Source organism: Oncorhynchus keta, chromosome 15 (assembly GCF_023373465.1).
Source record: "Oncorhynchus keta strain PuntledgeMale-10-30-2019 chromosome 15, Oket_V2, whole genome shotgun sequence".
NCBI classification, from domain to species: Eukaryota; Metazoa; Chordata; class Actinopteri; order Salmoniformes; family Salmonidae; genus Oncorhynchus; species Oncorhynchus keta.
Genome location: NC_068435.1, coordinates 18,912,799 through 18,927,499, shown reverse-complemented (window position 1 = coordinate 18,927,499; position 14,701 = coordinate 18,912,799). Strand labels below are relative to the sequence as shown.

At 41.6% G+C, this 14,701-nt stretch overlaps 1 protein-coding gene across 4 annotated transcripts in view; it reads left to right on the top strand.

Annotated features, from left to right (window-relative positions):
- The first annotated feature begins 365 nt into the window (after positions 1 to 365).
- Positions 366 to 14,701, top strand: part of LOC118381149 (chromodomain-helicase-DNA-binding protein 7-like) — a 147,002-nt gene continuing 132,666 nt past the window's right edge. For all 4 annotated transcript variants that reach the window (XM_052463550.1, XM_052463551.1, XM_052463547.1 and 1 more), the window contains exon 1: positions 366 to 625. The gene's annotated coding sequence lies outside the window, so the exon portion shown is untranslated. The remainder of the gene's footprint in view (positions 626 to 14,701) is intronic.

Genomic DNA, 14,701 nt, shown 5'->3' with positions numbered 1-14,701 from the left:
AAAACCATCCACTCATTTCAGTTGATACAGTTCCATTGCAATTGGGAACATGTTTTGAACTCGTTTTGAAACGGTATGAGCTTTTAGAATACCATATCATTTGAGGTTTATAATTTATAGACGTCATTATCCCATGCCAAGTTCCAGTTTTTAATTTGAGAATCAATTGGAGCAATTTAAAATCAACTTGATGTCCACATTGCATGTATCAATAACTCCCATAACCCTACGCCAAAATAAGAAATTAAAAGGTGCAGCTTTAATCGCATCTACTATGTTACAAGAACTGAAAAATAAAGCGCACATTCGTCACAGCCCAGCAGGGTCATTCACGCGCACGCATGTTTATCCATTGGAGCCACGAACGCGCCCCCTGCCCGTAGAAGGTGAGAGAGTATCTGGAAGAGACGACTCAAGTACGCGACTGCCGGGATCGATCGGATTAAACTCGAATTGAGTGAAATTAACACAAAGGACAAAACGAGCCGGTGAAGACGGGATACCGACACGCCGAACATTATAAAATAACTTTAATTTCGTAATTTATTAACGGACCAGAAAGGATTGTACTGGAGATACTAACGGGAGTTAATTTGAGAAACCCTGAATTGACCAAGCTTGTTGGGTAAGCGAGCAATGATTTTTTTTTGAATGGTTGAATTCCGTAGTCGCTCTATATCCCATTTGTTCACATGGTAAATTAGTTGTGTGTTACTCTTACCTGTAAGTAACCCATGTAATGTTATAGAACGGGTTTTCCCACTTACAATCGACTTTTAATCTACCATGCAAGTTTGTTTGGAAACTGACTTTTGGTCTATTCAGCGAATTACTGTAAACGCAGTTTATTCTGAAAAGTAAATGAGAATGGGATACAGTAATTTCCCAACACAAGTTACTGCAGGTCCGTAAACTACCATGCTGAAACGCTAACTACAGTTAGCAAGTTTAACTCGCCTTCCGCTGAGATCACCATAGTTTTTTTTTCACTAGGTGAAGAATATTATCTAGCCAACACGATGAGATCTCGTTAAGCAAGCAATGTAAACAACTTGTTGAATTTGGAAACATTTTGAATTGGTTTTATTTATTTATACTACAATAGGCAAGGGTGAGTGTTCGTTCGCTTGGGTTAGCTAGTTAATTGTGTGTTCAGCTAGTGAGACACGAGGTGGTTTAAATGTAGTTAGAGGTGAGTCGGTGGCGGAGCTGAATTATTTAATACTGTAGGTTGCTAGCGAAGGGATATTCCCTGGGTGCACACTAGCTATGAAAACTATTTTTTTTTAAATACGGCATACCACACAGCTGGATTTTGATACATAAATCCAGACAGAAGTCCAATTTGCATTTCTTAAATTGAGTTCATTCACATGGTATTTAACTTGCTAATGACGAGATAAAAAAAGTAGCCTGTCTGTTGTTTTATTGGACGATGAATATGGACCGAGGGTTGCTTGAGGCCAGACGGTCATTCCTGTTTAGCCATGTTTTTTACTCTCCCTTTATATCTATATATCATTGTTAAAGTACATGGACTATATTCATTTTATATGGTTCGGGATTATTATATTTTAGTAGGGAATAACTAGGCGAGCTCTGCGTTTCCGTCAGCTGTGTGATGGCCTTAATTAGCTTGCTGCTAGCTAGTTGGAAGTGGCCCCATTGTTAAGTGGAGAAGTTGAGCCTGGAGCCAACATTCGAGCACTGTATCATCGCCCTCGTTGTCTTGCTGCTAGCCCAAAGGCTAATCCTGTGCCAGTGGACTACACTGATGGCGGTTGTTGCTCGTCGAAAAAAAACCTACACATACATTTTCCTGCGGTGCCACTTTGATCAACAGCAAGCGATGGTTGCAGTTGTAGTGCGTTTCCGCATTTTAACGTTTAAGGGGGCTTGTTTATCATAAACATTGGATCTGGGTGAACTTGGAATAACTTCACTTGTTACCATCGGTTCATCCATGTATTTTCGATTAAAAAGCACCTGCCGCTGTATAGTTCCTGGCTGTATTTCTAAGTGCGAGATTACCATTATTTTCCCGAACGCGTCGGTCTTCGCTCCATTCTTTTGTAATCAGTCAACCAGCATAATGGGTCGCCAGCAACTACAGACGTGACTACTTTCCACCTTTCATAACAGAACGAAAACGAACTGTTATTTAAAAAACTGTACATAGAAAAAAATAAATTTTATTGAACGACCAGGCTAGCTACGTGTTCACAGATAATAGAGCATCCCATGAAATACTACCCCACCTTCCGCGAAGTCTCGAACCTAAGATGGCAGCTTCTAAAGTCAGTTGGGTCACTCAGCCAACAGATAAGAGGTCCCGGGTATGTCGGGCGGAACAGATGTTTTTAACTATTGTGGCTTCCGCCATAGCCTGCCCTTGTGGTTGTTGAGGTACTTTATTCGACTGGCTTGTATAGTTGCGTTAACTTCATGAAGTGGTCGGGTATGAAGTGTGGTGGGGTTCTTTGATGCCCTACTGTTAAACAGTTTTTGCAAAAATATATATTTGACGACAAAATCCAAGGCCCTGTCAGAGTTCAAGATCATTTGAAGGATTATGACCATGGAATTTCTGAATCCACCTAGCACAAGTGTAGGAAAATTGCATACAGTACTTTGGGAGTGATCTCTACTACCTCATATTTGTATGATATTGTGCCAGTTCATCCATCTTTAGACTGGAGAGAAACTGTGTTTCGGCAAGATGTATGCGAGATCAGATTTTAAGACCTGTGGTGTCAGTATTTAAAACAAAAAAGAAACATGACTCAACCCAGTTTCAGATCTTAGCCCCATATGTCCCGTGTGGCTCAGTTGGTAGAGCATAGGATTGTGGGTTCGATTCCCACAGGGGACCCATATGAAAATGTATGCACTCACTAACTACTGTAAGTCGCTCCGGATAAGAACGTCTGCTAAATTACTAAAATGTAAAAATAGATGCAACTACAGGATCCTAACAAGCATACACCGTCGATCCCTAGGGGCCACACTCGAGAAACTAAACTTAAAATGCAAAGATGGAGAGTTGAGGGGAAACCAAGAGGAGACAGATACATTGTTTCCCTCTTGACAGAGTGAACACTAGGGTCCCTTGTAAACAGTTCCATGTTGTTTTTTCTGTGAAAATTAGCATTGTTTAGCAGCGCCCCCCCCTCTCCCCATTTTTATGGTGTAGAGCAGTGGTTCCAAAACTTTTTCTAGTCCTGTACACCTTCAAACATTCAACCTCCAGCTGCGTGCCTCTAGCACCAGGGTCAGAGCACTCTCAAATGTGTTTTGCCATTGCTCTTTAAGCAACTTACATAAAACCTTATTTGTTCATCAAAAATTGTGAACTCACCACATGTTAATGAGAATGGTGTGCGTGAAAGGATGCACATAACTCTGCAATGTTGGGTTGTATTGGAGAGTCTTGTCTTAAATCATTTTCCACAGTCTGTGCCTGTATTTAGTTTTCATGCTGGTGAGGGCTGAGAATCCACTCTCACATAGGTACATGGTTGCAAAGGGCGTCTGTGTCTTAACAGCGCGATTTACCAAGGCAAGAAACTCTGAGCGCAGCCCTGTCCAGAAATCTGCATCTTTACTCCTACTGGTTTCAGTTGCACGTTCAAACTACTACTCTGACTTAATCAGGACTTAAATGGGTATATAAAGACAGTTTTAAGACTCTCAACTGAGTCCTTGTATGAATGCTATGGACACTGTCTGTGTAGATCATCACATCTGACCACTTATTATCACTGCCATTTTGTTTAGTTAAGTGGCGGTTGTTGCTCCTGTCAGTGGAAGAAGCTTCGCATGGTTCTGTCATCATGCCCCTCTCCCCCAGGCCTCCCTTTGCTCCTCTGCCTCTCCTCCGAGGTTAGCAGGAGGGCTGTGCTGGCCTCCTGTGCCTGGAAAACAAGCAACCCCCCCCCCTCTTCACCCATCTGTCTACCTCTAGTAGTGGTGAAGATTTGAGTTGCTGCTTCTGTCTGAAGTGAAGCCTAGCCAGCCCCCAAGCCTTGCTTGTGTGTCACAGTTCCTTTCTTCTGAACAGAATGTGTTTAAAGATTGGCAACAGCTGATTAGATTGTATTATTCACTCTGCTCACCTTTGTATGGCTCCTGCGAGGCAGCTTTTGTCAAATCTGTATTTCTAGATGCCCCATTTTTTTCATCCAGTAGCATCATCTAGTTATGACAGAAGTAGAGGGTATTTCCCTCTGTCCATTCATTAGGTGGCCTTTTCTCTCAGTCCTCATCCTCTTATTCAAACCATGGCACAGTCACAGCTGCGATTCAGTGTAGTGCTTAAGTGTTAGTGTCTGAAGGATAATTCATCTCAAGATAGCCTAGAGGAGATTTTAAAGACATTAGTCAGGGAAGCATCTCACTAGATTAGTGTAAAGTAGGTCCTTCCTAGGCATGGATTTGAAATGATAGTATAATCATATACACTCGGTGTACAAAACATTAGAGGAACGTTCTCAAATTGAGCCCCCCCGCCCGCCGTCAGAACAGCCTCAATTCGTCAGGGCATGGACACCACAAGGCGCTGAAAGCGTTCCACAGGGATGTTGACACACTATCCATGTTGACTCCAATGCTTGCCATAGTTGTGTCAAGTTGGCTGGATGTCCTTTGTGTGGTGGAACATTCTTGAAACACACGGAAACTGTTTAGTATGAAAAACCCAGCAGCGCTGCAGTTCTTGACACTCAAACCTGTGCGCATGGCACCTACTACCATACCCTGTTCAAAGGCACTTAAATCAAGTCTTGTCCATTCACCCTCTGAATGGCACACATACACAATCCATGTCTCAAGGCTTTCATACCCTTCTTTAACCCGTGTCCTCTCTTTCATCTACACTGATTCAAGTGGCATCAGTAAGGGATCATAGCTTTCACCTGGTCAGCCTAAATCATGGAAAGAGCTGGTGTTCCTAATGTACACTCAGTGTAGATGAAGGCAATACAGCTAAAGACAACAAGGGCTCGCGTTGTCCTGTCCAGGGCTATCAGTGCAGCGGTAGAAAAGGAGACACCATTCATGACTTGAGTCCTACGGCAGGAGTGGGATGAAGTTGCCCCTACACCTCGCCCCTAAGGCGAGTTTTGTGTTCTGTCGGAAGGGCCTCAGGAAATACAGTCAGAAATCATTTGACCTGAGGGAGCGTGTCATAAAACTAATAGGTTAAAGGCATCCATCCGCATGCTTCCAATCTGAAACAGTTCGGAAGAGTTTGTATATATTAATTACAGTGTTTTGTGATGTTTTGAACTTTGGCTGTTCGGGTACACATTTTTCTCTAAATACAAGCTGAAGTTCGGAGCCGAAGTCTACGCCCCTTCGTTGGTGATTGGGCAACAGTAGGGATTCTTCAATCGTCTCTCATTCAATGAGAAATACCTTGTTTTCAATGCACATTTTTTAATTGAAAAATACTGCACCAAACATCTTAGATGGTGCTGTTAGACTAAGATCTCCTCTGCAAAAATGTTAATTAATGACAGCTTTCTTGCGTACTTTTAGTTTCATTTGAACTTTTGTGGGGAGTGTATACTAGCTACGGCATCTCAATATGAACAAACAAGCGCGCGCGTTTGTTCGGCTAGACAATTTTGCTTCAGTTTGGCTGGCGTCTTAAACCCACCTGGAGGCTTCAGCTTTTAACTGTGCATTGGTAGCCCTTGCACCACCTCCCACCAGTCACACTCACAGCCACTGATACTTTCAGCATGGTTGTGTTGGTGGTCTCTCTGAATGATTTAGCTCTCTGGGAGGCCCGGGAATCCTGTAATTAATTCTTCTTAATGGAAGGATAGAGGTTTTGTGTTTTAACTGTTCACCATGGAAACTGTTAAACTTATAGTAAGACCAACTTTGAACATGGTATTTGGTGCCAATTGAATTGCTCAATAGTCTGTTTTAAAGCAGAGGCTAGTAGTAGAATTCAATTCTACTGTATCTTAGTCTAGGCCGCTCTGACATTGCTCGTCCATATATTTATATATTCTTAATTCCATTCCTTTACTTAGATTTGTATATTTTTGTGAATTTGTTAGATATTACTTGTTACATATTACTGCCCTGTTGGAGCTAGAAACACAAGCATTTTGCTACACCTGAGAACATCTGCTAAACATGTGACCCAAAAATTTGATTAGTCATCTCAACATAAAAAAAATGTGCTGGATACATTTTTAGTATGACCCAGTCTGTTTTTTATTTGTTATTTACGTATAACCTCTAAATGCACTCTAAGCACATCATTCTGGATGATTTGCAAACAAGACTCTTCCAGGAAAAATGGCACACACAAACTTCAGTACAGTTTGGGGGATTGTTTCAGACTGAATTTATGGAGGAACAAATTAATGAATTGAGCCATTCTTTCTACCATACCAAACATTCCCTCAATGCCACGGACTCCAGACAGAAAAAGATAACCTCCAAAGCTGAACTTCTTCTCTCCCCACGTCTTTCCTCTTAACTTCGTCTCTCTCTCGCTCTTCCCCTGGCTCTGTCATTTCTTTCTGCTGAGCCAGACATCCCTGGCAGGAAGTTAAAGCCCCCCTTATTCCCACACGCCCGTGTCAAGGCCACATGCATGGCTGCCGCCCCCAGGCCTGCTACGGGCCAGCCCAAAAGCCCCAGGGGTGAGTGCTTAGGGGGAGCTGCAGCAGGTCCCTCTGCCGGTGGGCAGCCAGTCAGACGAAGAGTGCCAAAGAGGAAGGCAAGGTGCCGCCATTCCCTGGGAGTCAAGTTCTGCTGAATATATTACTGACAACCTTTTGTATTCCCAAGAGTACTCCTCCCCTCGGCCCCACTCTTGACCAGGGAAAGGCCTCAGCGTTGGACAGTGATTTTTTTTCGGGAGATATTAAGCCCACATGTTTAAAGTGGAGAGCAGATTGCATAAACAGAACTCCTTCCTGTTTTACCCCTCCCTGCTGTAGACAACTGAAAGTCCATTAACCTCTTAAATGTAATGGCAAAATTTAGATTTCCGCCTAAATAGACATACTTTTGGGTAATAACTATTCATGTGTAATTACTTGATTCTGACAATGAAAAACTGGGTTTATTTGGAAAGAAGAAATCTAGGCAACTATGAGGAAATGCTCAGAAAACAGGAGTTATATAGTTCAGAATACACAAGATCAAGCACACACAAACATAAAAAAAGAAAGTAATCTTTCATTGAAAAGCAATAAGTACATTTTAACGACTAGACCTGGAAACGCATCAGACGGCTTCCAAAACGTGAACAATATCAGAAAAAAAGGGATTGATAGACCTAACAACTTGAAATGGGCAGATGTTTTAGTAAGTGGTGTCAGGTGTGTTCACGGGACATGTCCAAGTGTCCATAAACCTCTCCAAAGTGGCTTATATCTGTAAATAGATAATTACATATTTGCATTCCCTAAATGCTATTTGTTCAGTATAAAAACTATTTCTACCATACCGACAACACCACCACAAAGTGCCTGAATGTTTGGCCTAGGCGTATCCTGTTTGGCCTAGGCGTATCCTGTTTGGCCTAGGCGTATCCTGTTTGGCCTAGGCGTATCCTGTTTGGCCTAGGCGTATCCTGTTTGGCCTAGGCGTATCCTGTTTGGCCTAGGCGTATCCTGTTTGGCCTAGGCGTATCCAACAAAAACAATAGAAATGCTATATAATATATATATATATATTATTATTTTTTTAATTTTTTTTTTGAAAAAGTCTTATCGAACACACACTTGGTTACACGTGTCCTTCACAAAAATAGAAATAAGCTGAACTATTTACAAATGGCATTTGTGTTAGTTTTACATTCCAGGTGTAGAATAGCTTTCACTTTCACCATAGCTTGTGCCTGTCGTGATCGTCTTTGAAGCAGTCCCTCTGCCAGGAAACAAAAGGCGTACTGGTATTTCACCCCTTTTCCCCATGTGTTTTTTTGCAAAACTTGCAGTTCTTCCTTTTGGCATGTGTGTTGGATAATGATGCTGACCTTGAGTGGGGGGTTTTGTGATGGTTGTGAGGTTGCTTTGGGCCCCCAATTCAGCCATTTCCAACACCAGCTGCTCTCGGAAGGCCAACTGGGAGAGAGGAGTTTGACCTTTTGCTTTGGACATCTGCTTGTGGAGAATGAAAACATTTACTGTTGCAATGTCCACACAGTGGTAAAAAAAAAGTCTTATACCACTTCCTGGTCTGGTGGAGGACCTGCTAGTAGCCTATCAGAGCATCAAATAGGTTGACAACCCCCATGCTGGCATTGTAGTCCTTCACAGGAACTGGGACATTCTTCCTCACCCATGTCATGCCCCATTGGCATTTTTCACCCTCCTTGAGACATGGTCATTACTGAATACCTCATGCTGTGTGGTAAGCATAGTTACTTCCCTAGTGTCCTTCCATTTTACACAAAACGGCATGTTAGTCCTGACCCAACGTATGGTCCCCCTCTCCGCTGTCTTTGTGATTTTGTTTACCTTGGACTTGGGGAAACCGGTTCTTTTAGGGGCTTGTGGCACCATTTGTCCTTTTATTTTTCAAGGGGTCTATGAAAAGTGGATGTAGAAACATCAGATAGGATGATTGACACTGCAGTGTGGGACTGAAGACCTTGCCCGGCAGGGGGGGTGGCTCCCAAACGTCATCATTCAAATCCTCTGTATCCTGAATAAAATAAAGGGATATATTGTTGTAAGACACATAATTACAGTTGACTCAATTTACAAAACGACATGGCTGTAAAGTAAAAACACAAGCCTAAACTATATCTGTACAGTGACTCACACAGAAGGTGTGAAGCACACACATACAATGTAAACAGTAACACGGTCTCCAAAGGCAGAGGTGACAACTACAAATAAATAAAGTGGCCATGAGAGTTTAATGGCCTCCAAAGTTACAAGGATGAAACTTAGAACAGTGAACTAATATGAAACAGACAACTACTTTGGAATTATTTAACATGGAAATGACTTGTTACAAAGGCCTAATGTAAACTAAAAGTACAAAAACAGACAACTTTTGAAAACAAAATACATTAAATTAGCAATATAAAGTCAATTAATTTTTCTTGTAGGTCTTAGTGGATCCAATCCTTCGAGAAAGCAATCTTCGTTGGTCGTGTCGAAATCCTCATGATCTGTGGAGTACAGTCTTTCGGTGTTTATCAATGTATTCCATGTTTATGCTTCACAACGCTACTGAAATGTAGATAGCAGCCATCTTGAAATGAGGTCATCGTCTCGACCTGCCCTTATATTCGTATGCCCATATATTGTAGTAAGTCACACAAGATTTTGAAGGCACAGAGCAATAACCAAGATACCCTGCTTTTGCAGATATGGACTACCATTCTCATACCAGACTGAATTGAATAGAAAAAATCAAATAGGGTCCTCAAATATACGATTAGCCACAACAGGCATCCCTACCCTCCTTGTGGGGGGTAGGGGGTTAGGATAGATAAAATCAGTGATAAGGTGTGCCTCTAGAGGGCTGGCCTCTCACTGGGGCATGATGTGCCACCTGTACTCTTGAGGGCTCTCAAGGCTGAGGGAGGGAGACACCCCAGTTGATTATACCAGGCCAGTCCACAGGGACACCACTGAATCAGATAGCCCCGGATTAGTGGGACCAAGACATTGAGAGCTCTGAAGACTTTTACTTATGTTTTATGTGTAATTCGATGTCTAAAAATACGACCCCTGTGACCATTACTTTTGAAATGGAAGCGTGGTTAGCTTTTGGAAGTTACAATGGCAGTGTTCAAGTTTATTCAATTGGGACTGCCTTAAGTAGGCTATACATAAAAGAGAGCAGACAGTTGAGTATGACAATTAATCTTGAAATGTTGACAGTTTGGTTAGGACATGTCAGTCATTTGTCAGGTACCCAATTAGTAACGCTAAACTTGTCTTGAGATTCTTTTGAGGAGATCTTTTCAACATGTCAAGTGAAAATGACTTAGTGTCATTTGATAAGCAGAGATCTAGCCAGTAGCCAACAAACTTAGACCACCACTCTACTTGTAATATATCAGTAGTAGATAGCCAGATATACTAACCCACTTCAAATTAAGTCCTTGAGAACAGTTTCTGCACCAACCTGTTTAGATACCCTGCAGTGAAACTATTCTCATAGTTAAGCTTGTTTGCTACTCGCACATTTACATAATTAGTGTTATCATTAAAGCTAAAGAACATAATCCGTCATTAGCTTAGGGTGTTTATGAAGTGAGAAGTAGGCTAGTTGCTGTAGCATAAAATTAAGTGGCTTGAATTTCCAGTGTCAAATATTCTCATTTCTTGAGCACACTCCAAAATGTGTAAACAAACTCCACCGAATGCTACTGGAGAACTTAGACCACTGCGCCACTCGGGAGCCACATACTAAGGCACTGCATCTCAGCGCTAAAGGTGTCACGGCAGACCCTGGTTTCGATTGCATGCTGTATCACAACCGGCCGTGATTGGTTGTCCCATAGGGCGGCACACAATTGGTTTGGCTGGGATAGGCCTTCATTGTAAATAAGAATTTGTTCTTAAGTGACTTGCCTAGTTAAAGGTAAAATAAAAATAGGCCTGTTTAGAAAGGTGTGAACAAGAGCATTTGGAAAGCAGAACTTCTCTACCTTTCCAACTGGGAAAGTAGTCTGTTGCTTTTGCTCTTTTGTTCTGACTTGAATCATTCCTTTGTTTATAAACGCATACGGATACAGTGCAGTTTGGGGTAAATATGGCGTCAGGTTTTTCTCATTTGAATTTTCAATGTTCTTCCTAGACCTCTCGCAATCTAAACTGCATAAAACCACGAGCACTGTGAGAGTAGCTAAAGTGGAGGCCAACTGTTTTGAATGATCCCTAATCACGTATAATTAGAAGCTTGTCTGTTTGTCACCGTTGCTCGTGTCAATAGCAGCACAGCCGTTGGGCGTGCCAGCCAACATTCAAAACAAAACAGCAGCGCACATTTTATGAAGACCTGTGGTCACGCTATCTGGAACAATCAACATTTCGACTTCCCTTCCTTCCCCACACTGTCTACCTTCTATACATGGTCACGGCAATGTTCTGATAGTATTTCTACTGAAAGGCTATTATTATGATGGTATTGTGTTAGTGTGAAAGCAAAAATGGCATTGTCAGCTCACCTCCCCATGAGCAGGAAATGTCTCCTGGTCACATTTTGGGGATTGCCTGGACATATGTCTCTTCAGCTAAACAAGAGCGCGGGGGGGTTGTGTGTAACTAGCCCACTGTCTGTTCTTTCACTTGCTACATTCAATTTTGTGACTAGTTCATGTACAATGGTAGTTAGACAGCTGTCGATTAGTAGTTATGGTTTGGGTCGTTATTGTCTTAGGAAATTATTCAGACCCCTTGACTTATCCACATTTTGTTACATTACAGCCTTATTCGAAAATTGATTAAATGAAAAAGAATCCCCAGCAATCTACACACTACCCCATAATGACAAAGTAGAAATGTTTTTTTAGAGCTTTTGGCAAATGTATTAAAAATAAAAAAACGTAAATACCTTATTTACATAACTATTCAGACCCTTTTCGATGTTGCTCGAAATTGAGCTCGGGTGCATCCTGTTTCTATTGATCATCCTTGATGTTTCTATAAATTGATTGGAGTCCACCTGTGGTTATTTAAATTCAGTGGACATGATTTGGAAAGGCACACACCTGACTATATAAGGTCCCACAGCTGACAGTGCATGTCAAAGCAAAAACCAAGGCATGAGGTCGAAGGAATTATTCGAAGAGCTCCGAGAGAGTTCCTCTGTGGAGATGGGAGAACCTTCTAGGAGGACAACCAGTAAAAGGCACTTTGCCAAAAGGCAGCTAAAGACTCTGACCATAAGAAACAAGATTATCTGGTCTGATTAAACCAAGATGAAAATCTTTGGCCTGAATGCCAAGCAACGACCCATACATGCTGACCAGACCGGACACGGTGTGTGGTGTCCGATTTCAAAAATGATTTACAGCGAAAGCACAACATATGATTATATTAGCTCATAGTCAAGTCAAAACAACACACTGCCATTTTTTCCAGCCAAAGATAGGAGTCACAGAAAGCAGAAATATAGATAAAATTAATCACCAACCTTTGATCTTCATCAGATGACACTCATAGGACATCATGTTACATGAATTGTGTATGTTCGATAATGTGCATATTTATATCCAAAAATTGGTTTACATTGGCGTGTTACGTGCAGTAATGTTTTGATTCCAAAACATCCGGTGATTTGGCAGAAATACTCATAATAAACATTGATAAAAGATACAACTGTTATTCACAGGATTAAAGGTAGACTTCTCCTTAATGCAACCGCTGCGTCAGATTTCAAAAAAACTTTACGGAAAAAGCATAATCTGAGAACGGCGCTCTGTACCTGCATATAAACAATTAGACAATTCCGCCATCTTGGAGTCAACATTAGTTAGAAAAAACACTAAATATTCACTTACCTTTTGATGTTCATCAAAAGGCACTCCCAGGCATCCCAGTTTGACAATAAATGACTTTGTTCCATAAAGCCCATCATTTAGCCATTTGTTGTTAGCGTGTTCAGCCCAGTAATCCATCTTCATGAGGCGCGACCATTTCCTCAATGACAAGAACTCAAAAAGTTCCGTTACAGGTCGTAGAAACAAGTCAAAACATGTCTCCAAATCAATCTTCAGGATGTTTTTAACATATATCATCATTAAGGTTCCAACTGGAGAATTTCATTGTCTGAATAAAAGCATTGGAACGGGGGCTAACATTCTCGGGAGCGCGCGTCATGAGACTGAGGATCTCTACCAGACCACTCACTAAAAGAGGTCTCATGAGCCCCTCCTTTATAGTATAATCTTAAAACTAGGATCTAAAGACGGGGACATCTAGTGGAAGCCCTGGGAAGTGCAAGCACATCCATAACTATCGGATTTAAATAGGCATTGTTTTGAAATTCGACTTCTCACTTCCTGTTTGGATTTCTTCTCAGGGTTTTGCCTGCCATATGAGTTCTGTTATACTCAGACATCATTCAAACAGTTTTAGAAACTTCAGAGTTTTCTATCCAATACTAATAATAATATGCACATATTAGCATCTGGGACAGAGTAGGAGGCAGTTAAGTTTGGTCACGCAATTCATCAAAAAGTGAAAATGCTGCCCCCTAACCTAACAGGTTAATGCTTTTTGACCTGTCCCCAAATGTAATATAATTGGTTCCTGAATTTGATATTTCAACCTGCGTGTCCTGATCGAGTCTGGTGTGGGGGGACAAAATCAACATGTGCACGCAAGCGTGTGGTCTGGTCAACATGTTATACAACGCAGGAGTTGCTTCAGGACAAGTCTACGAAGGTCCTTGAGTGGCCCAGACTTGAACCTGATCAAACATCTCTGGAGAGACCTGGAAATAACTGTGCAGCAATGCCCCCCATCCAACCTGACAGAGCTTGAGAGGATCTGCAGATAAGAATGGGAGAAACTCTCCAAATACAGGTGTGCCAAGCTTATAGCGTCATACCCAAGAAGATTCGAGGTTAGAATCGCTGCCAAAGGTGCTTCAACAAAGTACTGAGTAAAGGGTCTGAGTACTTATGTAAGTTAGATTTTTATTTTTTATAAATGAGACATTTCGCAAAACCTGTTTATGCTTTGTCATTATGTGTAGATTGAGAGAGGGAAAAACAATTTAATGCATTTTAGAATAAGCCTGTACCCTAACAATGTGGATAAAGTCAAGGGGTCTGAATACTTTCTGAAGGAGCTGTATGAGTGCACCACACGTCGGCTAACCCCAAGAGAGAAAGTGTTGGTCTGGTTGTTAGTGTGTGTACCGGTAGGTGCCTCCTAATGTTTTCTGCATTAGGGCATGCCTGACCGCCCACTCGCACCTCGCCACACACTCATCGGTCGTCACCCAGCCCGCTGACTGAACTCCATCTTTCTCTCATTCCACCTCTTGCTTGCTCCCTCCCCTATTTTTATTTAACCAGGAAGGGCTCATTGAGATTTGAAATCTCTTCTTGAAGAGCGTCCTGGTCAAGATAGGCAGCACCAAGTCATTACACAATTACAGAAAGACAACATGCAAAACTACAAGTACTCTAGTAAAAAACAATATAACAAAATTATAAAACAGCGAAATAAAAACTTTTACCGGTCAGGGTATCGGTCTCAAAATCCTTAATCAGTGATTTAAAAACACCCATCAGGAAAAGTTCTTCCAGTTTAAAAGTATTTTGTAATGTGTTCCAAGACGATGGCGCAGAGTACGTAAAAAGCCCTATTACCAAATTCAGTTGGGACATTTGGAACAGTTAGCAGGAACAGTTAGCAGGATAAAGTCCTGTAAATGAAGAGTACCTACCACATTTCTGAACAATAAAAATGCCCAAATAAAATGGTAGTAAACCCAAAATGGCTTTGTAAATAAAAGTATACCAGTGACTGAGCCTACGAGTGACTAGAGAAGGCCAGCCAACCCTGGTATACAAAGCGCAGTGGTGCGTAAGGGTTTTGCTGTTTTAAAATAAATCTCAAAGCACCATGGTAAAGGGTGTCCAATTAATCTCAAACACTGAGTGGAAGCATTCATATATAAAATATCCCCATAGTCTAGTAAAGGCATAAATGTAGCTAATACTAGCCTCCTCCTGGCTTCAAAAGAAAAA